This window comes from Notolepis coatsorum, assembly GCF_963971535.1.
Source record: "Notolepis coatsorum genome assembly, chromosome: 1".
Classification (NCBI taxonomy): domain Eukaryota; kingdom Metazoa; phylum Chordata; class Actinopteri; order Aulopiformes; family Paralepididae; genus Notolepis; species Notolepis coatsorum.
In genome coordinates, this window is record NC_140165.1 from 102,288,781 (window position 1) to 102,315,768 (window position 26,988).

General features: G+C 49.5%; 1 pseudogene across 1 annotated transcript; it reads right to left on the minus strand.

The window, feature by feature from the left end:
- Positions 1–808: 808 nt before the first annotated feature.
- Positions 809–3,104, minus strand: LOC311245193 (tripartite motif-containing protein 16-like; annotated as a pseudogene). The gene is made up of 2 exons: positions 2,372–3,104; positions 809–2,312 (listed from the first exon to the last, which is right to left on the minus strand). The product of its transcript is annotated as a tripartite motif-containing protein 16-like (transcript).
- Between the last annotated feature and the right edge of the window lie 23,884 nt (positions 3,105–26,988).

Here is a 26,988-nt window from a genome sequence, read left to right on the forward strand (position 1 = left end):
TGATTCAAGACATAGATTGAAAAGTATCCGTCTGATTTGTACAAGTGATTGCTTATTTTGAAGGTATGAACCTGTACTTTCATATCATGTAAAAACAATTCAAATTCAAGTCAGTATCACTCCACATCTGAGGAAAAAAAACATTAGCCTTGTTGAATGAAACAGTCCAGCAGGTGTACTGGGACAACATCGGAGAGGTGCCTGCAAATGAAGGCAAACTAGAGTCTAATGATTGTATGGTAAATAGCGCCATCTTGTGTCCAATCTGCCACCAGTTTATACTGTAAATCAGTGAGAGTTGCCAAGTGTTACAATGGCCCGTCCAAAGATCTCTCGTCATTGTGAATGAATGAATGAATGAATGAATGAATGAATGAAAACTTTATTAACAGATTGCAGAATGGGTACAGTGCAGTACAGCTCAATACATACAATTGTTAAGGGGATGCAGACCAGAGAAAGACTTTCGTCTTGTTTACACCAGGGTCCCCCATTGTATTGACTATGGGGCTTAAACCACTACACCTTGCATTCAAGATCCTTATATTTAATGGTTATCGTATCGTGTGCAGTATCACAATTAATACAACGATAACACATCATTCGCAGGGCCAATATACAGAATGCAAAACATACATTCAAAACTAAGAATCTCTGGAAAATCTAGTACATTTACAAACCAATGAGCTTCTAGATAGACACTAGAAAAGATATGCAGCCAGTATGAGCTTCTAGATAGACAGTAGGATCTATCAAATATCAAATATCCACACGGGACATATATTCTGGGTTTAGATGTCCAGGTTTATTTAGTAAGAACAAAAGACAAAATGTACAATATTCAATGAATGGTCATTCTTCCTAAGTCAGCTCCTATCTAGGTCCGTCTCCCTCAAAGTCTGCCACCAGAAGAACAACTATCTCGCTCTCCTTGAGCTCTTTTGATAAAGCAGATGGGTCTGTTCTAAAATAAAATAGTTGCATTTACGACTGACCCATGCCCCACACATCCTGGCTATGGGTTCAACCGAAGGCCTTGAAGATAGTGTCCCGGCTGCCCAGAGATAAGAGGTGAGGGAAAAGGTTATAACATTGTTACCAACCCCCCCTGGAACAGAGAGAGGAGACGGACCCTAATCCCACAGTAATGACCAAAATGACCAAAGGTGATCAAATACAAATAAAATTGTTGCATATTGTTGTCCAACCTACCCAGAGTATGAAAATAAAGATTTTGACTTCCCCACATGAAAAGGAACAGAGGTATTGAAGATGGGAATCAAATATGTGAATATCCAATCAAACAAACTTTACCCCGGTAGGCTAGAAACTGTGTCCCTCAGAACAATGATAGTGACTGAGTGAATGTACCTCCTAATGACCTCATCTTTCACAACTCAGCATCTTCAAGATCAATTTAAATCCAAAACCCTGGGTAGAGGAGCTGTGAATGTCACTGATCTCTACTTCAGCTCACAAAACTCAGCCTCTGCAGGGTAATATACCAGAAGTCCAGGATAGAGAGGCTGGGTGAATGTGGTGTTGACTCTGTGCAGGAGGGTCATTGTGTCAGTGACGCTGTAGAAGCACAGAGTCCCTGCCATGTGATCCAGGTACACTCCTATTCTGGAGGACCGGGGGCCCGGTACTGTTATGTTCTTTTTATTGTGTCTGAATAAGTACTTACATGTAGTGCACTCTAAAGTCCAGGATTTGGAATTGTATCCAAATCCACTGTACTCCTCCTCAGTGTCTGTTCTACTAATGTCTTTGTAGGAGGCTGCTACATGAACCCCTGCACTCCACTCCACCTCCCAGTAACAGCGTCCAGTCAGACCTTCTCTACCAGAACCTGAGGCCATGCAATAAATCTTTCTGGGTTATTAGGATATGACAGCTCATGCTGCATCCATGTTGCTCTTCTGTTGCCCTCAGACAAAGACAGACGTGTGTTTGTTGTGTTTGGGTCCAGTGTGATCTGAGAGGAATATTGTAAGAAGTCAGCTCTGGTCTTGGGCTCTGGTGGTGGTTAAACATGAACTGCATTCACTGTTGTTGAGATTCTGGACCACTGCTCTTTTAGAACGTCCTGTAGTTTGTCTCTCAGCTCAGACACGACCTCAGTCACATCTGCAAGTACAGTCGAGGAAGGACACTGATGCTGGGTAAGTCTGTAGACTCACTGGGACTGGAGAGGGAGGGGTAACTCTGTAGAAAGTGGATGTGGTCCTCTGTGTGTGAGAGCTGCTCCAGCTCAGTGTCTCTCCTCCTCAGGTGTGCTATCTCCTGCTCCAGTTGGGCTCTGATGACCTCTTCAGCTCAGAGCGCCTCGTCTCCAAGGAGCGTATCAGCTCAGTAAACATTCTCACACTGTCCCCCACTGCTTTAGCAGCAGAGCGATTGAGGGCCTTCTCTCTCTGCCGGACTCTCTGCTGACTCATGTCAAGCTCTTTCTGTCTCTCTGTCCTTTCTGCTGCAGCTGAGACTGTATCATGGCCTTTATGTTCATCCATGGAACACAAATAACAGATGCACTGCTGATCAGTACGACAGAAAACATCCAGAATCCTGTCATGGCGAGAGCAGGTGTTCTCCTGAAGCCGTGTGGAGGCTTTGACCAGCTTGTGTTTCTTTAATGGAGGTACAGTATAATGAGGCTGGAGGTGAGTTTCACAGAAAGAGGTCAGACATACCAGGCAGGACTTGAGGGCTTTCTGCTTTCTCCCAGTGCAGAAATCACAGGCCACATCTCCAGGTCCAGCATAACAGTGTTCAGGAGGAGCAGAAGACAAGAGTCCCGTCTTCATTAGTTGTTCTATCACTTCAGCCAGAATATTGCTTTTCTTCAGAACAGGCCTCGGATTAAAAGTCTCCCTGCACTGGGGACATTTGTAGATCCCCATCTGATCATCTTGATCCCAGCAGTGTTTAATACAGCCCATACAGTAGCTGTGTCCACAGGGAATAGTTACCGGATCCTTCAGTAGATCCAGACAGATAGAACAGCAGAACTGGTTCCGGTACAGATCAACGCCTTGCTGCGCCATTTTATTCTACAAAGACAACGACACTCTAAGTTTTGTTTTCTCAGGAATTGTGAACTCTGATCGTGTGGGTGAGAGGTGCTTCCTGGTCAGAGCCATACGGCTCTGTTCCTGGTTATATAGCTGTCCAGGGGAGGAGTCGCTTTAAAGAGGCAGTGTCTATTTTACTGTGATTCATAGATAGAAGATGTTTTTACATAGTTCAGGACTTTCTCTCGTCATCAACTACCTCTAATGTGTTTACTTTGTCAAGTAAAACTACTAAAACTAATAAGCACAAAGAGAGACAAAGAGAGACAAAAACACATTATCTCTCTCTGTAGAATAAAATGGCGCAGCAAGGCGTTGATCTGTACCGGAACCAGTTCTGCTGTTCTATCTGTCTGGATCTACTGAAGGATCCGGTAACTATTCCCTGTGGACACAGCTACTGTATGGGCTGTATTAAACACTGCTGGGATCAAGTGTCCCTCTCTCAAGGGACACCTACGGGAGACTGCAATTCAACACTGGCCCCTGTAAATATCCTAACCCAATCATTCCAACCCCCTCCAATGTACAGTCATTTACCTAGTATGGTTTTGTCAATAGTTCAATGTACAATTGTGTTTGTTTGTACAGTGTCTCCTCCCCCCCCCCCTCAATGTACAGTGTTACTTGTTTATACAGTGTGCCCCCCGCCCCCCCCCCCCCCCCCCCCCCCAACCACCTCCAATGTAAATTACCCAGTATGGTTGTCAATATCCCAATGTACCCAACCCCCCCCACCCAACCTCCAATGTACAGTTTCTACGTCAAATGTATATACTCCCTTTTCTTGACTCCTTCTGTATCACAAACAGTACTGTATTTGCAAATCTGGTATGTCATAAATGTATAGATGTAGCAGTACTGACTATCTGTATGTCATGTATGTCATATATGTCTATATGAATTGAAAATGGGGGACCCTGATGGAAACAAGACAAACGTCTTTCTCAGGTCTGCATCCCCTTAACAATTGTATGTATTGAGCCGTACTGTATTGTACCCATTCTGCAATCTGTTAAATAAAGTTTTCATTCATTCATTCATTCATTCATTCACTCTCTCTCTCTCTCTCTCTCTCTCTCTCTCTCTCTCTCTCTCTCTCTCTCTCTCTCTCTCTCTCTCTCCTTCATTATGAAATGATAATGCAATGAAAACCTATAAAACCCATGATTACAGTTGTCAAAGAGCACCTGCAATTGGAAACCCCTCCAAAGTACAGTTTCTTCCCCCTCTAATGTATATACATTTTTTATGATCTATTTCTCTTAAACAGTACTGTATATTTGTATGTCTTGTATCATATGTCATAATGTCTGGATGAAACACTAAACAGTACTGTATATCTGACAGCCACACACATACGCATACACATACACACTCAAACACACATGAACTGTGCTATATATATATACAGTAAAGACACATACATACTGTACATACACACACACATACACAGGCACACACACACAGTGCACGGACAGATATACAAATCATACAAATACACATAAAGTATACACACAGCCCACATACACATTCAAACACACATTAATTGTGCTATATATATATATATATATATATATATATATATATATATATATATATATATATATATATATATATATATATATATATATATATATATATATATATATATATATATATATACACACACACACACACACACACACAGTAAACACACATACTGTACATCTAATCAATTATACACAAAATACACACACACACACACACACACACACACACACACACACACACACACACACACACACACACACACACACACACACACACACACACACACACACACACACACACACACACACACCACACACACACACACACACACACACACACACGGCCAAGTCTCACCAGGGAGGGAAGATGGACAGATAGGAATGTTCTTTCCAACACCTTCATCTTCAGTTGACCTTCATCATACTCAAAAGAAAAAACAAACATCCCACAATCCACCTGGGTTGTTGATAGAAGACAGAAGTTTTGTTATTGTCTGTATTGTTATTGTTATTATTTTATTAAGATAAGAATGACCATGTAGGTGCAATGTAGCTGTTGTCAAAATAGACAAACACCATGCATGCATAATTAAGGTGACAGTAGACAGTACTGGATAATTAATCACCTGCAGGGAATTGGACAACCTGAATATAGTACTTTGTAACATTTAGAAATGACAAGTTTGTTTGTTAAACACCTTTGCCAATCCTGTTGTGAGGAGGACAATGTGATGATCGGAAATACAACTTACCAACAGACCTCTAGTGAACTACAGACACTATTATCACCCAGAGGAGAGCAGACCTCTAGTGAACTACAGACACTATTATCACCCATAGGAGAGCAGACCTCTAGTGAACTACAGACACTATTATCACCCAGAGGAGAGCATGTGGGTCTCATTACTGACGCATGCCCACCTGAGGTTGCAGCTATTTTGTGATATTTAAGGAGGAATCCTGTTGGTGCCAAGATCGGGAAATCCCTCGCGTCACGGCACGTGTAACGTCCCTAGGGCCGGCCCTGGCTGGGTCGGTTATGAGAGGAACAGTGAACTTCCTCCTGACACTGGTCTCCTGGTCTCCTAGCTCCCTCTAGTGGTCAAAATCAGATGGGCCAGATGAGGCAAGCCACCATTTTGTATTTCTTTAGAATAGTTGATTTAATTGCTTTATGTTTGTTGTCCTGGGCGTGTTTTTCCTTTCCTTGTTTAACACTTTAATCGCCATAGGTTAAATTCATAATTTACCATCCCTCGCCAGCTCTATTTGTCTATGGAGAAGTTCCCCTTCTTTGCAGGGCTATAACTTTTTAAATTCTATTGCTAAATTGCCATTATTATGGCCCATTCAATGTCCTATATGTATTGTTCAGGGTGTAGCAACGTTAAACTTTTTCATTCACATATTCATACTAAAATATGGTCTAAAGTATAAGTATGTTTTTATCGTTTTCTGCAGCTTTCTTCAGAACGTGATTTATAGCCCTAAATGCATTATATTGATGATCAAATACAGTTTGGTAGGAATCTGTGCGAGATAAAAAGTTTCAACTGGACGTGGTTCTAGGCGTTTCTACGCATCATCTGATGATGACCGGATGGGCGGGGGATCGTTTATAATTCCGTGGGCAGCGTTAGATGATTCATCCAGAGTGGGTCATATGTTCATCAGATCAGTTAGTATAGAAGATGTTAGAAAATAACGCTGAATCTTACCGTGACTTCCTCGCGCCGCTGGCAGATGAGCGTGGAATAGATTTTTTTCTATTATGGGATGTAGAAATGCCCGATCCATTTCCAGGTTGTATAATAGTATATACGTCCAAATAACGTTGTTTATTGAGTTAGGGCGAGCAATCTATTATCCAGTGTTTCAAGATGGAGTCGCGGGAGCTATAGCGAGTGGCCGGACCACATATGGATGAGTACTACCGGTTCAAAGGTTAATATCCGGTTGGCGATCTGCCGATCGGCCACCAGATGGCGCTCCGGAAAGGAAATATGATTTCGATGACAGATTTTTGAAATATTGACATCAAAGACGAGTTACGGCGTCTTCGGCAGAATGAGCATGGCTCGGAATGACGTGAAAACTCGTTCCCGGCGATCATAGTGTTAATGGTTATCCCCTTGTCTGGTTGTTGTTTGTGATATTGCCTTTGTTGTTGTTGTGTATTGATTTAGTCTAGTTGGTGTTTAATTGTTTCTGTGTTTTTGGACTGGCCTTGCCAGGTGTTTTCAATTATAATTAGCCTAGTATTTAAGTGTCTTCTTCCTCTGTTCTGTGTGGTGACATACTTCCTGTTCCTGCCCTCGTCATGTTGCACTGTGTTGTCATTCTGAGTAAGTGTAGTGTTTTGTTGTTTACTGTTATTTTCCGTATTCTCAAGTTCTGTTTCACTAGTACCAGCACTGCTGCACCGTTTATGTTATTTTGTTATTTGTGGTTTAGTCTTGCTTTCTCTCAGTTTTGAAATAAATAGAACACCACCTTTTGTGAAGAGCAACCACCGTCTCGTTCTCTGTCATTTTGTAGTTCTGGGGCTCCTCCATCCTTCTGCTTACTGGGTTCTGTTCTCCCCCTAATCGTAACAGGCACGCACATATGCCCATATATGGACCAAGAGCGGCTCAAAATATCCATTAGCGCCATTTGAATCATACGGATAAGCGATGATTTTATCCAGATTATTTGATTATTGCCACTTCCACTAAATGTATTGATCTAGCTACTAACTGGGGAGACTGATTACAGAAAGGAATATAGAAGGACGATCGGTCACGATAGTTAACCTCACTTTGAACGGGGATTCCCAGTTATATATCGTATGGCTATCGCGTCCCGCTCTAGCCTATTGAGATACCCCTTATCTCCTATTGTACCTAATGTACCCCACAAACAACTAAATGCACCCCACCTGAGGGCCCCGCCCCTATGGAGGCGTAGCCTATATAACCATGACTCTGGTCACCAAACACTCTTCCTCTATTTTCGTTCCATCGTATCGGCTGCGTGCACCATACGTAACTAGCAGGATGAAAAAGATCAGAGTCATAATGTTGAAAGCTTACCGGAGGTTGCTGGCCCCTGGCATCTTCGAAGGATGTTTTCGGCGACACGACAGGCCTATGTTGATGTTCCTCGTCTGATGACAGCAGATCAAGGTTCAGCTGTACAAGATTGGCTGTCGGGCCAGCTTGTACCCAGGTAGGCCATGTGTCTTCAGGCATGGGTATTAGTGTTAGTAATGCTGGTTTGTTTTGTTACACAACCATGTTGTGTGTTGGCGCCGGGGGCAGGATGGTTTGGTGAACGTTCACTGCAGTGAACGGTTTCCAAACTGTCTTGGGCGTGCTGCTAAACATCTAATGCTATGCTACATGCTATCGCTAATGCCACATGCTACCACTACTGCTACATACTAACTGCTCCGCTGTTCTAATGTCTCCGCCGTGAGATGTTGTCACTTCTCCCTCCTCTTGCCCGGTTCATCAATGAAGGTCAGTCGGTGGCTGTTGTCGGTTTTTTGCTGAGTCCTATTTACCTTTTTTCGGGTAAATGGGTTGACAACAGGGTAGGCCGTGGCTAGGTAGCCTAGCCAGGTATGTTACCTTGTGTTCCGGCGGGGTCTATGGAACGGTGTCCCCATCTGGGGCTGATGCGTGAGCTCGGCGGTGTAGCAGTAGAGCTATATTACTGCAGGATGGGACTTAACGGCGGGTTATGGCTCAGCTGGCTAGTTCCTATCCACATTGGCGTCGGGTAGTGGGGCTATGGGTCCAGCCGACATGGTAAACATGTTGCGTGTCTGTGCGCAGGCGGTTGTTGATCTGGGTTCCACATCGCCTCACGCTAGGCTGTAGTAGTATAGGGGCAGGGCCGCCTGGAAGAAATGTGAGGCCCTGTGCGATTTTAAACGCGAGGCCCCCCACCCCCTGAGGCGGCCCTGTGTAGTGGGCTATTGTTTCGTTCTGTCACTCTGCTATGAGAAGGTCTGTCTTGCTACAGCTTTCTCTCCTCTCAACCATTCATACTGACGGCCAATCGGTATACTGGGGGAGTAGTGCGGGGGGGGCTTTGTTTACCTTTTTTGGTAAATGGGCTAAGCTAGGGCTGGTGTGCTGTTGTGAATATTTTGAATGAAGGCGGGACTAGTTCGCGCGAGGTTGTTGACGTTATTAGCTTTGACCCAGCCGCAAGCTATAACCGCTCAGGGTTCCCCTCTCCGCAGGGGATTTTGGTCTTCTGCTGGAGCGCGGGCGGTATTGTCCTAGGCCCTACACCGCCTCACACCACGCAGCCAGAAGAAGAGAGAGCACGGCCTCATCAGCGGCGATGACGAGGCCCTCGACAGGCGGCCATGTTTTCCCCCGCCGGAGGTATCCTGGGCGTTGATTCGACAGGTGTCCACAAGGCCGACAGCCTTGGCGGCCGAGGGATCGGCCATGTAGGATGGGTTCGGCTTGAACAAACAAGCCGCCACCGTCCTGCCGTGAGCAGCCCGCTCTCCGATCACTCCCTTCCCCAACACCAACGGAAAAAGTGGGCTCTGATTGTTTCCTTTGGCTGCGGGCCGCGTGCCTTCGTTGAAGCGCGGGCGGCCCCCCTTTCGCTTCTCATGGGGACAGGGGCTGACACCCAGTTGATGGCTGAGCCTGGGTCTGTCCGTGAGAATGTTGTGCTGTCAAGCGACTCCCACACCATAAGATGTGTTGGTTGAGCCTGGTGTTACGTCTGTCAACTTAAGTGTTGTCAGCAGGGGGGCTCGAAACCTTTTGAGGCACACAGTGCGGGCTTCCCCGGCCTCGCCTTCGCCAGGCCAGGTATCATGTTGGTGCCTCCCACTCCTGAAATATTGGCAGTGGTCGCAGGCACGCGTGATTTGGGGTGGTAGTAATATCACTGCAGGGCTACGGTGTGTAGGAACCCATGGGGTCCTTACACCTTGCATGTCCGGCTGCAGAACAACTCCTCAGCATGTTCTGGAGGGGTGTTCAGTGGGGGGGCTTTTTTCATCGGAAGCCCCCGTATCAGACCGGCCCTTTCTGTCGGGGTCCCCCCTTGGGTGCGATTGCCTCGTGGGTGGTGTCAGGGTCAGATGTCCCGACACGGAACGCGCTGCTCGCACGGTTCCAGGGTTGGCTACGCACAGCGGGGGGACCGGGCCAACTATCTACAGTTCCTGGCGGACCTGCGCCACGTGACGGCGGGTGCGTTGGGAGTGTCATCACATATGACTACGGCAGTACCATATGTCGAGGTGGATGGAGAGAACGCTGAGGCGGGGACTTGTGTTGACACAACCCCACCCGTTTTCAGGTTTGGTACAGACCCTATTGTCAGTGTCTCCAGCAGTGACAGCTCTGGTCAACGAGATCCAATCTCTGTGGACGAAGCAAGCCATCGTCGTGGCGTTCTCCTCCCGGTGTTCTCTGCCTGAGAAGTCGGGAGGGAGGGGTGTAAGATCCAGGCTGGAACTGTCCCATGGGAAGGTTCAGCATTTTTTGGATCGTCTCCTACCTGTTGAACACTGTCAGGTGGGGGTCTGGTTCTCCTCCATAAACCTGTAGGATGCGTATGCGCATCTCCGATCTTCCATCCTAGGGCTTACCTACGCTTCCTTTGCAGGGTTAGAGTATGAGTACCAGAGGCTGCCGTTTGGTTTTCTCTGGCTCCCCGCATCTTCACCAAGTGCGTGGAGGCCGCACTGGGGCCTCTGCGTCGTCAGGGGTTACGGAGTGTTCTGCCCTGATGACGTTCTGGTCCTTCGCGGTCAAGGTGGATCGTCAGGTCTCGTACCAGGCAGGTCTCTACCAGCCTGGGGTTGCTGTAGACTGGATGTAGAGTACTCCTCTTCCCAGTCAACGGTTGGAGGGCTATGGGAGGTTCTGTCCTAGGACGGTTACGGCGCTGTCTCACGTCGCGTTTTCACCGACGCCTCCCTCGCTGGTGACGCGTCGGGCCAACGCAGTAGGGGGCAGCTGGCAAACCATGCTGCCCGGTCTGCGCTACGTTCAATGTGTTGGTGTTGAAAGCAGTCCTTCTGGTCCACAAATGGTGTTGATCAGGACGGACGATACGACGTCAGTGTCGTGTATCGACAGACAGGGAGGAGTACGCTCCCCCTGTCTGCACCAGGCGGCGGGCGGCTGGCTATGGGCGTCCTCCATCTGCACGGCCTGAGGGCTCCCCACATCCCCGGCAGGGAGAATGTGGGTGCAGGTGTACTGTCGCGGGGCGGTCCTCATCCTGACGGGTGAGGATTACGTCTGGACATAGCCAGGCAGGTCTGGGACCGATGCCGTGCCGCCAGGGATTCTTCCCCATACATCTGTTAGGTCAGTTGTTGGGACGGGTACGTTGAGGGGCGCAGGTTCTTGATCCTGATGGTCTTACCATCCGGAATGCGCATGCTCCCTCCACTGTTGCGCTTACGCGGGCAGATGACGTATGTTCCAAGTGTGGTGTAAGGCGGGGGGCCGGGACTCAGTCTCCTGCCCCCTGGATGCTGTCCTTAGTTACCTCCAGTCTCTCCTTGATAGACTGTCGGCTTCAACGGTGAGGGTATATGCAGCAGCTATATCCTCCTATCATGAGGGGTTGAGGGGATGTCTTGTTCAGCCACCCTCTTGTGAAGCGTTTCCTGCTTGGCGCTCGACGCGTTAAGCCGGTGCAACGCTCCTGGGCTCCGACTTGGGATCTTCAACTGGTCCTCGGTCGGTTGTCCTTGGCCCCGTTTGAGCCGCTCGAGCAGGCGCCGTTGGAACAGCTGTCGTTCAAGACCGCGTTCTTGCTGGCCGTCACCTCCGCTGACGCGTGGGTGTGCTTTGTGCTCTCTCGGTACGCCCAGAGTGCCTGTCTTTCGTTCCGATTGCGGTGCCACTCTGCGGCCTAATCCTGCCTTCGTGCCTGTAAATATCCGGAGTTCTTCCGCTCCAGGGATATTGTGGTTCAGGCGTTTCATCCGCCTCCTCACGGTGGTGAGTTAGATGCGGGCCTTCACCTGTCATGTCCGGTCCGTGCTTTGGGAATTGCCTCAGCCGTACTCAGGACCTCGGGGTCACCGTTCAGCTTTTTGTCTGTCACGGTGGTTCTCATGCCGGTAAGGCACTATCGAACAGCGCCTGTCCCATTGGTTGTGCGAGGGCATTGCCCTCTGCTACACGTTGGCTGGGCAGGATCCCCCTGGGGGCGTCAGGGCGCACTCCGATCGTGGGGTGGCTGCCTCTGCCGCTCTCCTGGGTGGGGCCTCGGTGGAGGACATCTGTGCTGCAGCTTCATGGTCCTCCCCGGGCCCCTTTGTAAGGTTTTGCCTCATGGACATGACCGGGGGTTCTGTCTCCCAGGCGGTTCTGGGGTCTGTGGCCTTCCCTGCTTCCCGTCCTTTGGTAGGGTAGCATGAGTGTGTGGGTTGGGCCACAGTGTGTTGAGTCACACGTGGTTCCGCCTGTGCGGTGTGTTCAAGGGGTTCTGGTTCCCTCTTGTTCGCATTCAGGTGGAGTTGACTGCGCCCCCCCTTCACTAGGAAGGATGGGGTGACAGGGCTCCCCGCACCCCTTGATGTGGGCTTACGGGTCCTCAGGGGGTACATCTGTCGGGTCTCGCGTCCGCTCTAACCCATATCTCAATAGGCTAGAGCGGGACGCGATAGCCATACAATATATAACGATAGGTTATGTATATAACCTAGTTATATTAGTATTGGCTGAGCGTCCCGCTCTACACGGCCCTGAGTTCCCTTTTGAGGGATCTTTTGCTGGAACGAGATTTGGCGAGGAAGAGTGTTTGGTGACCAGAGTCATGGTTATATAGGCTACGCCTCCATAGGGGCGGGGCCCTCAGGTGGGGTGCATTTAGTTGTTCGTGGGGTACATTAGGTACCATAGGAGATAAGGGGTATCTCAATAGGCTAGAGCGGGACGCTCAGCCAATACTAATATAACTAGGTTATATACATAACCTATCGTTAAACTGGGCACGCTTCTCCTCTGTCAGCCGCTTGGACGAACTGACCACATTATTTGGAATCTAAATGGGTACTGTAATGGGAAATATTAAAGGACAAAACGATGAGGCGTTTTATAAATCATTCTGAGTCATTATTAATAATAGAAAAGTTTATTTCACCGTGGCCACAATGAAAGGACAGTTTACAGACAGATACATCATGTTCACACACTAGCGTCTGGCCATAAACTGACCAGGCGGTCTGGGCAGAACATAGTTTATACACACTTGCAAGACGTAATATTAGAACAGATATGATGATTGAAAGTAAATAAAAATGGTTCCCAGTTACGGGAAGTAATAATAACCTTGCTTTGGCTGGCTGGTAACTTGGAGTCTCTTAAAGAGACACACACACATTACACTCTCTGGTCACACTGAACAAGTCAAGCTGTAAAATGATATCTCAACCCAGATCTATAATGACATGATAATATTTTCCACCACAGTACATTCTCTCCTGATAAAATATTAAAACTGTATAGTATTGGTTCTAGGTCGTATGTTAAAACAGTGTTCGGCCATGGTAAATAGACTATGAAATAGAATATTGAAAGTTGACAGTTATTTAAATATCTTTACTTCCTGAAGCAAATCCCTGCACGTTGGCCCACATTTCAAGTCACAGGAAACCAGTAGATTATCGACGGTATAATAATAATAATACATCGGATTTATATACAGTAGCGCTTTTCCAAATGCTCAAAGATGCTTTAACAGAACAAACAATACAATACAATACAGTTTTAGTAGTGTTATGGTTTGTAACCGACCCCAATCGCACAACACAAGACAGGTATGAGAGTAAGCCAAGAACTGGGCATTTATTGAATACAAACAAAAAAGCGGCACTGTCCCTTTAAGGGAGAACACAAAATATACTGGAACAGGGAAAAAGGGCAATGTGCCTTTAAGAGGCGAGCAAGCTAAGGGGCTAAGGCTAAAGGACAGGGCAAGGGACAGGGCAGGAACAGGGGCACTGGAGAGGGGAACAGGAACAGAGGCCCGCGGGGGCGGGCTGGAGACAGGGACAGAGAAAACAGGGTTAAGGCCTTGGACAGGGCGAGGGACAGGGGCACTGGAGAGGGGAACCGGGAAGGGGCTAGCAGAGGGAAAGGGTAGCTGCCAGGGCACTGATAGCTACAGGGCCTATGCTAGCTGTACTGCTACATTAACATAGAGGCTGCGCTAGCTGCCGGAGCTAGGCTAGCAGACAGGGCTGGAACAGGGGCACTGGAGAGGGGAACAGGGAAGGGGCTAGCAGAGGGAAAGGGTAGCTGCCAGGGCACTGATAGCTACAGGGCCTATGCTAGCTGTACTGCTACATTAACATAGAGGCTGCGCTAGCTGCCGGAGCTAGGCTAGCAGACAGGGCTGGAACAGGGGCACTGGAGAGGGGAACAGGGAAGGGGCTAGCAGAGGGAAAGGGTAGCTGCCAGGGCACTGATAGCTACAGGGCCTATGCTAGCTGTACTGCTACATTAACATAGAGGCTGCGCTAGCTGCCGGAGCTAGGCTAGCAGACAGGGCTGGAACAGGGGCACTGGAGAGGGGAACAGGGAAGGGGCTAGCAGAGGGAAAGGGTAGCTGCCAGGGCACTGATAGCTACAGGGCCTATGCTAGCTGTACTGCTACATTAACATAGAGGCTGCGCTAGCTGCCGGAGCTAGGCTGGCAGACAGGGCTGGACCAGCATGAGAGAACAAGCTAGCTGGAAGGACAGTCCTAGCTGTGGGGAACTGACCTTGCTAGCTGAAGGGGCAGTCCTAGCAGTGGGGAAAACTGACCTTGCTAGCTGAAGGGGCAGTCCTAGCAGTGGGAGAAAACTGACCTTGCTAGCTGAAGGGGCAGTCCTAGCAGTGGGAGAAAACTGACCTTGCTAGCTGAAGGGGCAGTCCTAGCAGTGGGGAAACTGACCTTGCTAGCTGAAGGGGCAGTCCTAGCAGTGGGGAAAACTGACCTTGCTAGCTGAAGGGGCAGTCCTAGCAGTGGGAGAAAACTGACCTTGCTAGCTGAAGGGGCAGTCCTAGCAGTGGGAGAAAACTGACCTTGCTAGCTGAAGGGGCAGTCCTAGCAGTGGGGAAACTGACCTTGCTAGCTGAAGGGGCAGTCCTAGCAGTGGGAGAAAACTGACCTTGCTAGCTGAAGGGGCAGTCCTAGCAGTGGGAGAAAACTGACCTTGCTAGCTGAAGGGGCAGTCCTAGCAGTGGGGAAACTGACCTTGCTAGCTGAAGGGGCAGTCCTAGCAGTGGGAGAAAACTGACCTTGCTAGCTGAAGGGGCAGTCCTAGCAGTGGGGAAAACTACACAAAAAGTGGAGGCCATGCAGAGGGACTGGGTTAGCTGCCTGGGCATGGCTAGCTACAGGGCCTATGCTAGCTGCAAGGGCTGCATTAACATAGAGGCTGTGCTAGCAGCCGGGGCTAAGCTAGAAGACTGGGGCCATGCTGGTAGTAGAGGCCTAGCAAGCTGCAGGGGAGCTAACGAGGCTAACAGGGAAGCTAACAGGGGAGTCAACAGGCTAACAGGGGAGCTAACAGGGAAGCTAACAGGGGAGTCAACAGGGGAACTAACAAGGCTAACAGGGGAGCTAACAGGGGAGACTAACAGGCTAACAGGGGAGCTAACAGGGAAGCTAAACAGGGGAGTCAACAGGGGAACTAACAAGGGCTAACAGGGGAGCTAACAGGGGAGACTAACAGGCTAACAGGGGAGCTAACAGGGAAGCTAACAGGGGAGCTAACAAAGAAGCCAAACAGGGGAGACTAGGGCCAGAGCTGCTTACAGGGATGGAGTAGGAGGGCGCAGGCTAGACGTCTGGAGGAGAGCGCGCCGGCTCGGAGAGACACATCCTCCCGTAGAGAATTAGAGAGCGATGCGCGTCTGGAGTGGAGCGCGTCTGCAGAAGGAGCGCGTCTGATGTAGGAGCGCATCAGCGCGGAGTCTGGAGTGGTGCGCGTCTGCTTGGAGAACGCGCCGGTTCGGAGAGCGCATCTGGCGCGGGGTCTGGAGTGGTGCGCGTCTGCTTGGAGAACGCGCCGGTTCGAATAGCGCATCTGGCGCGGGATCTGGAGTGGTGCGCGTCTGCTTGGAGAACGCGCCGGTTCGGAGAGCGCATCTGGCGCGGGGTCAGGAGTGGTGCGCGTCTGCTTGGAGGACGCGCCGGTTCGGAGAGCGCATCTGGCGCGGGGTCTGGAGTGGTGCGCGTCTGCTTGGAGAACGCGCCGGTTCGGAGAGCGCATCTGGCGCGGGGTCTGGAGTGGTGCGCGTCTGCTTGGAGAACGCGCCGGTTCGGAGAGCGCATCTGGCGCGGGGTCTGGAGTGGAACACTGGAATACCTCCCGTAGAGAATTAGAGAGCGCAGTACTGTGTCCCACTCCAGGCAAACGGCGACAGGTGGCGAAGGCTTGCACCTCGTCTCACGCCGGAGATGGAACAGCATACAGACAGATAGGGAATCTCCCGTAGGAGCTTACAGATAGAGAATCTCCCGTAGGAGTTTGCAGAACGACCCGACCAGGACTGGGGGGGAGATCGAGGTATTTAAAGCCCACTGGAGCGCTAATTAGAACACACATCAGGTGCGTGATGGTAATTGATACTTGACTAGAAGTGTGTGTTCGGCACGGACCAATCAAACACATAATGACAGGTAGTCCAAGGGTGTGGGCTGCTGAAGAGCAGACGAGAGTAAAAGAACGCGAGGGTGGGGGCTGGTGAGGTGAGGAGACAGGGGATTAAGGTCCAGGGAACAGGAATTAAAGGTCCAGGGAAGAGGCGAACCTCACAGTACTCCCCCCTCCACGGGAGCCACCGGGCGACCCAAAAATACAGACAGAGGGCCAGGGGAAATGACAAGGCAACAAACAAAAAATTGGGCCATGCTAGCGGGGAAGCTAGAACTAACAAAGGACAAACTCAACATACACTGTCTGTGCTGGCTGGGGTCGTCGACTGGTCAGGTCGTACTGTTATGGTTTGTAACCGACCCCAATCGCACAACACAAGACAGGTATGAGAGTAAGCCAAGAACTGGGCATTTATTGAATACAAACAAAAAAGCGGCACTGTCCCTTTAAGGGAGAACACAAAATATACTGGAACAGGGAAAAAGGGCAATGTGCCTTTAAGAGGCGAGCAAGCTAAGGGGCTAAGGCTAAAGGACAGGGCCAGGGCAAGGGACAGGGCAGGAACAGGGGCACTGGAGAGGGGAACAGGAACAGAGGCCCGCAGGGGCGGGCTGGAGACAGGGACAGAGAAAACAGGGTTAAGGCCTTGGACAGGGCGAGGGACAGGGGCACTGGAGAGGGGAACCGGGAAGGGGCTAGCAGAGGGAAAGGGTAGCTGCCAGGGCACTGATAGCTACAGGGCCTATGCTAGCTGTACTGCTACATTAACATAGAGGCTGCGCTAGCTGCCGGAGCTAGGCTAGCAGACAGGGCTGGAACAGGGGCACTGGAGAGGGGAACAGGGAAGGGGCTAGCAGAGGGAAAGGGTAGCTGCCAGGGCACTGATAGCTACAGGGCCTATGCTAGCTGTACTGCTACATTAACATAGAGGCTGCGCTAGCTGCCGGAGCTAGGCTAGCAGACAGGGCTGGAACAGGGGCACTGGAGAGGGGAACAGGGAAGGGGCTAGCAGAGGGAAAGGGTAGCTGCCAGGGCACTGATAGCTACAGGGCCTATGCTAGCTGTACTGCTACATTAACATAGAGGCTGCGCTAGCTGCCGGAGCTAGGCTGGCAGACAGGGCTGGACCAGCATGAGAGAACAAGCTAGCTGGAAGGACAGTCCTAGCTGTGGGGAACTGACCTTGCTAGCTGAAGGGGCAGTCCTAGCAGTGGGGAAAACTGACCTTGCTGTGTTCTGAGTCCCCTCCTCTACTCCCTGTACACACACGACTGTGTGGCTCAGCGGAGTAGCAATACAATCGTCAAATTTGCTGATGACACAGTGGTGGTGGGCCTGATCTCTGCCAACGATGAGAGGGCCTACCTGGAAGAGGTCAAGGTCCTGGCGGGATGGTGCCAGGAAAACAGCCTCTCCCTGAACGTCAGCAAAACAAAGGAGATGATTGTGGACTTCAGGAGGTCGGGGGTCAAGGACTACAGCCCCCTCAGCATCGACGGGGCACCGGTTGAGAGAGTCAACAGCTTCAAGTACCTCGGAGCCCACATATCCGAGGACTTGAAATGGACCATACACATTAACAGTGTGGTGAAGAAGGCACGACAACGCCTCTACTTCCTCAGGCGCCTAAGGAAGTTCCAAGTCAGCCAGAAGATCCTTAAGAACTTCTACTCATGTACAATAGAGAGCATCTTGACCGGCAACATCACCTCCTGGTTTGGGAATAGCACTGCAAAAGACCAAAGCAGACTACAAAGAGTGACACGTTCAGCCGAACGCACAATTGGAGGGGGGCTCCCCACCCTCCAGAACATTTACAACAAGCGTTGCAAGGGGAAGGCTAAGAGAATTATTAAGGACTCGAGCCACCCGAACAACTGCCTCTTTGAACTGCTGCCGTCAGGCAAGCGACACAGGAGTCTCAAGGCGAGCACAGAAAGACTCAGAAGTAGCTTCTATCCCCAGGCCATCAGGCTGCTAAACGAACAATGATGAATGAACACTACACAACAACAACCACCAAACACACATAGCACACACATCCACACGCACACACTCACTTTAAACAAACACACTGTAGCACCCACTACACACACTTTATAGCACACACCCACTTTAAACAAACACACTGTAGCACCCACTCCCCACACTTTATATTTATGGATGAAGGATTGCACTACAACTCGTACACCTTACTGTAAATTGTACCTAAAATTGTACCTCATCCCATTTCTGCTTTGCACTAGATAGTACTGTACATTAGTACACTGCATAGTATTGTGTATTGTATATTATATGGTAACTCAGAACATTGTACATATGTCTATACCGAACAACTGTGACCTCATTCTTCTTCTAAATTCATGCTATATTATGTTATTATGTTATTTGATACTATCTTGTCTAGCACAGTCTCTGGAGCGTAACAGTAAGAAGCATTTTGTATGAAAGTATTCTGTACTTCTGTATGACAACTATTAAAGAACTTGAACTTGAACTTGAACTTGCTAGCTGAAGGGGCAGTCCTAGCAGTGGGAGAAAACTGACCTTGCTAGCTGAAGGGGCAGTCCTAGCAGTGGGAGAAAACTGACCTTGCTAGCTGAAGGGGCAGTCCTAGCAGTGGGGAAACTGACCTTGCTAGCTGAAGGGGCAGTCCTAGCAGTGGGGAAAACTGACCTTGCTAGCTGAAGGGGCAGTCCTAGCAGTGGGAGAAAACTGACCTTGCTAGCTGAAGGGGCAGTCCTAGCAGTGGGAGAAAACTGACCTTGCTAGCTGAAGGGGCAGTCCTAGCAGTGGGGAAACTGACCTTGCTAGCTGAAGGGGCAGTCCTAGCAGTGGGGAAAACTGACCTTGCTAGCTGAAGGGGCAGTCCTAGCAGTGGGAGAAAACTGACCTTGCTAGCTGAAGGGGCAGTCCTAGCAGTGGGAGAAAACTGACCTTTCTAGCTGAAGGGGCAGTCCTAGCAGTGGGGAAACTGACCTTGCTAGCTGAAGGGGCAGTCCTAGCAGTGGGAGAAAACTGACCTTGCTAGCTGAAGGGGCAGTCCTAGCAGTGGGGAAAACTACACAAAAAGTGGAGGCCATGCAGAGGGACTGGGTTAGCTGCCTGGGCATGGCTAGCTACAGGGCCTATGCTAGCTGCAAGGGCTGCATTAACATAGAGGCTGTGCTAGCAGCCGGGGCTAAGCTAGAAGACTGGGGCCATGCTGGTAGTAGAGGCCTAGCAAGCTGCAGGGGAGCTAACGAGGCTAACAGGGAAGCTAACAGGGGAGTCAACAGGCTAACAGGGGAGCTAACAGGGAAGCTAACAGGGGAGTCAACAGGGGAACTAACAAGGCTAACAGGGGAGCTAACAGGGGAGACTAACAGGCTAACAGGGGAGCTAACAGGGAAGCTAAACAGGGGAGTCAACAGGGGAACTAACAAGGGCTAACAGGGGAGCTAACAGGGGAGACTAACAGGCTAACAGGGGAGCTAACAGGGAAGCTAACAGGGGAGCTAACAAAGAAGCCAAACAGGGGAGACTAGGGCCAGAGCTGCTTACAGGGATGGAGTAGGAGGGCGCAGGCTAGACGTCTGGAGGAGAGCGCGCCGGCTCGGAGAGACACATCCTCCCGTAGAGAATTAGAGAGCGATGCGCGTCTGGAGTGGAGCGCGTCTGCAGAAGGAGCGCGTCTGATGTAGGAGCGCATCAGCGCGGAGTCTGGAGTGGTGCGCGTCTGCTTGGAGAACGCGCCGGTTCGGAGAGCGCATCTGGCGCGGGGTCTGGAGTGGTGCGCGTCTGCTTGGAGAACGCGCCGGTTCGAATAGCGCATCTGGCGCGGGATCTGGAGTGGTGCGCGTCTGCTTGGAGAACGCGCCGGTTCGGAGAGCGCATCTGGCGCGGGGTCAGGAGTGGTGCGCGTCTGCTTGGAGGACGCGCCGGTTCGGAGAGCGCATCTGGCGCGGGGTCTGGAGTGGTGCGCGTCTGCTTGGAGAACGCGCCGGTTCGGAGAGCGCATCTGGCGCGGGGTCTGGAGTGGTGCGCGTCTGCTTGGAGAACGCGCCGGTTCGGAGAGCGCATCTGGCGCGGGGTCTGGAGTGGAACACTGGAATACCTCCCGTAGAGAATTAGAGAGCGCAGTACTGTGTCCCACTCCAGGCAAACGGCGACAGGTGGCGAAGGCTTGCACCTCGTCTCACGCCGGAGATGGAACAGCATACAGACAGATAGGGAATCTCCCGTAGGAGCTTACAGATAGAGAATCTCCCGTAGGAGTTTGCAGAACGACCCGACCAGGACTGGGGGGGAGATCGAGGTATTTAAAGCCCACTGGAGCGCTAATTAGAACACACATCAGGTGCGTGATGGTAATTGATACTTGACTAGAAGTGTGTGTTCGGCACGGACCAATCAAACACATAATGACAGGTAGTCCAAGGGTGTGGGCTGCTGAAGAGCAGACGAGAGTAAAAGAACGCGAGGGTGGGGGCTGGTGAGGTGAGGAGACAGGGGATTAAGGTCCAGGGAACAGGAATTAAAGGTCCAGGGAAGAGGCGAACCTCACAGTACTCCCCCCTCCACGGGAGCCACCGGGCGACCCAAAAATACAGACAGAGGGGCAGGGGAAATGACAAGGCAACAAACAAAAAATTGGGCCATGCTAGCGGGGAAGCTAGAACTAACAAAGGACAAACTCAACATACACTGTCTGTGCTGGCTGGGGTCGTCGACTGGTCAGGTCGTACTGTTATGGTTTGTAACCGACCCCAATCGCACAACACAAGACAGGTATGAGAGTAAGCCAAGAACTGGGCATTTATTGAATACAAACAAAAAAGCGGCACTGTCCCTTTAAGGGAGAACACAAAATATACTGGAACAGGGAAAAAGGGCAATGTGCCTTTAAGAGGCGAGCAAGCTAAGGGGCTAAGGCTAAAGGACAGGGCCAGGGCAAGGGACAGGGCAGGAACAGGGGCACTGGAGAGGGGAACAGGAACAGAGGCCCGCAGGGGCGGGCTGGAGACAGGGACAGAGAAAACAGGGTTAAGGCCTTGGACAGGGCGAGGGACAGGGGCACTGGAGAGGGGAACCGGGAAGGGGCTAGCAGAGGGAAAGGGTAGCTGCCAGGGCACTGATAGCTACAGGGCCTATGCTAGCTGTACTGCTACATTAACATAGAGGCTGCGCTAGCTGCCGGAGCTAGGCTAGCAGACAGGGCTGGAACAGGGGCACTGGAGAGGGGAACAGGGAAGGGGCTAGCAGAGGGAAAGGGTAGCTGCCAGGGCACTGATAGCTACAGGGCCTATGCTAGCTGTACTGCTACATTAACATAGAGGCTGCGCTAGCTGCCGGAGCTAGGCTAGCAGACAGGGCTGGAACAGGGGCACTGGAGAGGGGAACAGGGAAGGGGCTAGCAGAGGGAAAGGGTAGCTGCCAGGGCACTGATAGCTACAGGGCCTATGCTAGCTGTACTGCTACATTAACATAGAGGCTGCGCTAGCTGCCGGAGCTAGGCTGGCAGACAGGGCTGGACCAGCATGAGAGAACAAGCTAGCTGGAAGGACAGTCCTAGCTGTGGGGAACTGACCTTGCTAGCTGAAGGGGCAGTCCTAGCAGTGGGGAAAACTGACCTTGCTAGCTGAAGGGGCAGTCCTAGCAGTGGGAGAAAACTGACCTTGCTAGCTGAAGGGGCAGTCCTAGCAGTGGGAGAAAACTGACCTTGCTAGCTGAAGGGGCAGTCCTAGCAGTGGGGAAACTGACCTTGCTAGCTGAAGGGGCAGTCCTAGCAGTGGGGAAAACTGACCTTGCTAGCTGAAGGGGCAGTCCTAGCAGTGGGAGAAAACTGACCTTGCTAGCTGAAGGGGCAGTCCTAGCAGTGGGAGAAAACTGACCTTGCTAGCTGAAGGGGCAGTCCTAGCAGTGGGGAAACTGACCTTGCTAGCTGAAGGGGCAGTCCTAGCAGTGGGAGAAAACTGACCTTGCTAGCTGAAGGGGCAGTCCTAGCAGTGGGAGAAAACTGACCTTGCTAGCTGAAGGGGCAGTCCTAGCAGTGGGGAAACTGACCTTGCTAGCTGAAGGGGCAGTCCTAGCAGTGGGAGAAAACTGACCTTGCTAGCTGAAGGGGCAGTCCTAGCAGTGGGGAAAACTACACAAAAAGTGGAGGCCATGCAGAGGGACTGGGTTAGCTGCCTGGGCATGGCTAGCTACAGGGCCTATGCTAGCTGCAAGGGCTGCATTAACATAGAGGCTGTGCTAGCAGCCGGGGCTAAGCTAGAAGACTGGGGCCATGCTGGTAGTAGAGGCCTAGCAAGCTGCAGGGGAGCTAACGAGGCTAACAGGGAAGCTAACAGGGGAGTCAACAGGCTAACAGGGGAGCTAACAGGGAAGCTAACAGGGGAGTCAACAGGGGAACTAACAAGGCTAACAGGGGAGCTAACAGGGGAGACTAACAGGCTAACAGGGGAGCTAACAGGGAAGCTAAACAGGGGAGTCAACAGGGGAACTAACAAGGGCTAACAGGGGAGCTAACAGGGGAGACTAACAGGCTAACAGGGGAGCTAACAGGGAAGCTAACAGGGGAGCTAACAAAGAAGCCAAACAGGGGAGACTAGGGCCAGAGCTGCTTACAGGGATGGAGTAGGAGGGCGCAGGCTAGACGTCTGGAGGAGAGCGCGCCGGCTCGGAGAGACACATCCTCCCGTAGAGAATTAGAGAGCGATGCGCGTCTGGAGTGGAGCGCGTCTGCAGAAGGAGCGCGTCTGCTGTAGGAGCGCATCAGCGCGGAGTCTGGAGTGGTGCGCGTCTGCTTGGAGAACGTGCCGGTTCGGAGAGCGCATCTGGCGCGGGGTCTGGAGTGGTGCGCGTCTGCTTGGAGAGCGCGCCGGTTCGGAGAGCGCATCTGGCGCGGGATCTGGAGTGGTGCGCGTCTGCTTGGAGAACGCGCCGGTTCGGAGAGCGCATCTGGCGCGGGGTCAGGAGTGGTGCGCGTCTGCTTGGAGAACGCGCCGGTTCGGAGAGCGCATCTGGCGCGGGGTCTGGAGTGGTGCGCGTCTGCTTGGAGAACGCGCCGGTTCGGAGAGCGCATCTGGCGCGGGGTCTGGAGTGGTGCGCGTCTGCTTGGAGAACGCGCCGGTTCGGAGAGCGCATCTGGCGCGGGGTCTGGAGTGGAACACTGGAATACCTCCCGTAGAGAATTAGAGAGCGCAGTACTGTGTCCCACTCCAGGCAAACGGCGACAGGTGGCGAAGGCTTGCACCTCGTCTCACGCCGGAGATGGAACAGCATACAGACAGATAGGGAATCTCCCGTAGGAGCTTACAGATAGAGAATCTCCCGTAGGAGTTTGCAGAACGACCCGACCAGGACTGGGGGGGAGATTGAGGTATTTAAAGCCCACTGGAGCGCTAATTAGAACACACATCAGGTGCGTGATGGTAATTGATACTTGACTAGAAGTGTGTGTTCGGCACGGACCAATCAAACACATAATGACAGGTAGTCCAAGGGTGTGGGCTGCTGAAGAGCAGACGAGAGTAAAAGAACGCGAGGGTGGGGGCTGGTGAGGTGAGGAGACAGGGGATTAAGGTCCAGGGAACAGGAATTAAAGGTCCAGGGAAGAGGCGAACCTCACAAGTAGAGATAAATAAAAAGGTGAAAGGGGAAGGAATGCATGGGTTGAAAGCAAGGGTGAGTGAAAGAGTGTCTGCATGAAGTATAAAATGAGATTAGATAAGATAAGATATTCCTTTATTGGTCCCCTTGGGGAAATGCACGCATCATAGCACCATGGGGGAGTGGAGGTACAGGTATGTGGAAGACATGGTACAGGTCATAGAATTATCGTACAGTGGAGAAGTAAAAATAAAAATAGAATAAAAAGACAGTGTAAACAATATAACAATATAATTAACTCTGGACATGCGCATATGGGCAACAAGGTGCAAGATGAGGGTATGTCTGCCCTCTCAGTTATATTTGCATATAGTATAGTAATATAAGGAGCAAAATCAAGCCGACCCACATCCGTTTTTATGAACAAGCACTTTTCATGAACAAGCATTGCAGCTTACAGAGGTGCGACTGATGTGGCTTGAAAATGTATTTTTTTCCGCTGATACAGCTAGTTTGCCTTCAGGCCGGCAGGGGAGACGTGCCGACAGCAGAGCAGTCTGAGATCAAGAGGCTGAGAAGATGTTCACGGTGGTCCTGGCTCTTCTCCTGGGAGACGGTAAATTCACAGTTTCAGCGCAATCTTTACCTTGATAGTTATTCTCTCCATTAGAACTGAACGCTTCAAACGACATAACTCCATTTCAAGTTTGGAGTTAAGTTAACTGAGCTATGTTTTTAAATCTTGAGATGGTTAAGTTGGAGTGTTGTGTTCATTCATAGTTAAAGACCGTGGAGGTTGAGTACTTTATTATCTACATTTACATTTACATTTACAGTCATTTAGCTGACGCTTTTATCCAAAGCGACTTACAAGTTCTGTACTATCTAAAGATAGTAAGTCAGAGTATGGTAAGTTAGAGTGTTGTGTTTATTCATAGTTAAAGACAGTAGAGGTTGAGTACTTTATTATCTAAAGATGGTAAGTTAGTGTTGTGTTCATTCATAGTTAAAGACAGTAGAGGTTGAGTACTTTATTATCTAAAGATGGTAAGTTAGAGTGTTGTGTTTATTCATAGTTAAAGACAGAAGAGGTTGAATACTTTATTATCTAAAGATGGTAAGTTAGTGTTGTGTTCATTCATAGTTAAAGACAGTAGAGGTTGAGTACTTTATTATCAAAAGATGGTAAGTTAGAGTGTTGTGTTCACTCATAGCCTCTTAACATGCAAGGGCCCACACCTTTTTAGGACGATTTGCCCACCGGCACTTTGGCGACCACTAGTGGCTTGGGTGTGCATATTTTGTAATACAATATATATATCGAATTGAATGCTTATTTGTTGCCTGTCGATAGCGACAAAATCCGACAAAATCCGTTCAGCGGTTCTCGAGTTACATGCCGGTATTTGAGGCTTGTGCAAAGTACACGGTATTGTGCAAAATACCACTCCCGACTCTTGGGGCTCTAGTTCCGTCAATCATTTGGCGATCTTGAAAATGATTGTGGAGGGTTGTAGCCAATGAGTGTGGCTTTCCAATGATACCCCATCTGGGGATGTATGATCTAAGATCTAGGTGAAAAACTAACGAGCAAAAACAGGAAGAGACAAATAGCAGAATTAATTGAAGTCTATGAGAAAACTGAGTTTTTCTTTTGTACACAGTTTACCAAAATCACTCCTAATCACTAATTTCTGAATGGATCTTTATGAAATTTGGACATGTACTACATAAGGCTTCCAGCTATGGCTCTGTCTTTTTTAAGCCATACCACCTTCTGGGGAAATACTACCTCTGGACTACTAACTACTACAGAAAAACTTGAGTAACACGTTTTTCTACAACTCAAGTTCAGACCTATGTTACTCTATTTCATTAGCACTAAAAGTGAATTTTCTTTATGGAACCAGAAACGTCAGAATGTCATCTTTCAAAAGAGACCAGGCTCATGCATGTTCTATAAGTATAAAGTATGTTGTTTTGGTTTGCAAAAAAAGTATGCAGTCCTCAAAAAATACAAAATAAAATGGCCAGGCAGACTCTTTGCAGGTTAAGAGACAGTAGTGGGTGAGTATTTTTTGGTGATTTCAAACAAACAAATTCAAAATGGACTTACATAGATTTTCGTCTGAAGGGTTACATTGTTGTACAGTAGGTTCATTCTAACTCTGAAGTGATTACCTTGCAACCTGTGGTCATTGTATTGTGGTCATTGTATTTGATGAAAGGACTTCGCTGAACCCAGTGGTGGAAAGTAACTAAGTATCTGTACTCAAGTAATGGCACTTACTGTAAGTGCAATTTTGAGTATTTGTATTTTTTGTATTTTCATTTAATTAAGGGAACTTTGTACTTTTACTCCACTACATTTAAAAGTACATTTCTGTATTTGATTACTTTTATCTGAACCCATCGGTTACTCTTTACTTTGAAGAAAAAGATTTTGCATAGTATAAATGTGGCAAAAGTTGATCATGTACCTTCAAATGGTACCACATTTGGACGTAATCAGAGCCAGCATACTGTAACTCAACCACATGCCACTTTAATTTAACCTTTAAAGGTAAACGGATTGAGGATTGAATGCTCCCAAGCACTGGAATACACAAACATCATGTAGAATGCATACTTTTACCTTTGATACTTAAGTACATTCAATATCAAATACCTATACACTTCTACTTCAGTAGACTTTTTAATGGAGGGCATTTACTTTTACCAGAGTACTATTTAATCTGGTTATTTCTACTTTTACTTAAGTAAAGGAAGGCTGTACTTCTTCCACCACTGGCTGAAGCCAAATTAAATGTGGTTCAAATTCACGTTTGTTGAAAGTCTCCTAGGTACGAACATGAGAACTATCGCGAACTATTAGGAATGTCTGACCACTAAGTGTGTCTGACTCTTAACCACCAAAACTACAACGTATGATGCATATCATGCATGTTAGGGTACCATGTGTATACTGCACCTTGTGTATACTGTTTACTTTTACTCTTAATCATAGTATATTCAGATTCAAATTCTTTATTGCCTATACTGTATATCTTTCTACTATTACCCTGCCCGTACCTGTACCTCCCCTCCCCCCTCCCCCATGCTGATATGGCACCCGGATTTCCCCATGGGGATCATTAAAGGAATACCGTTT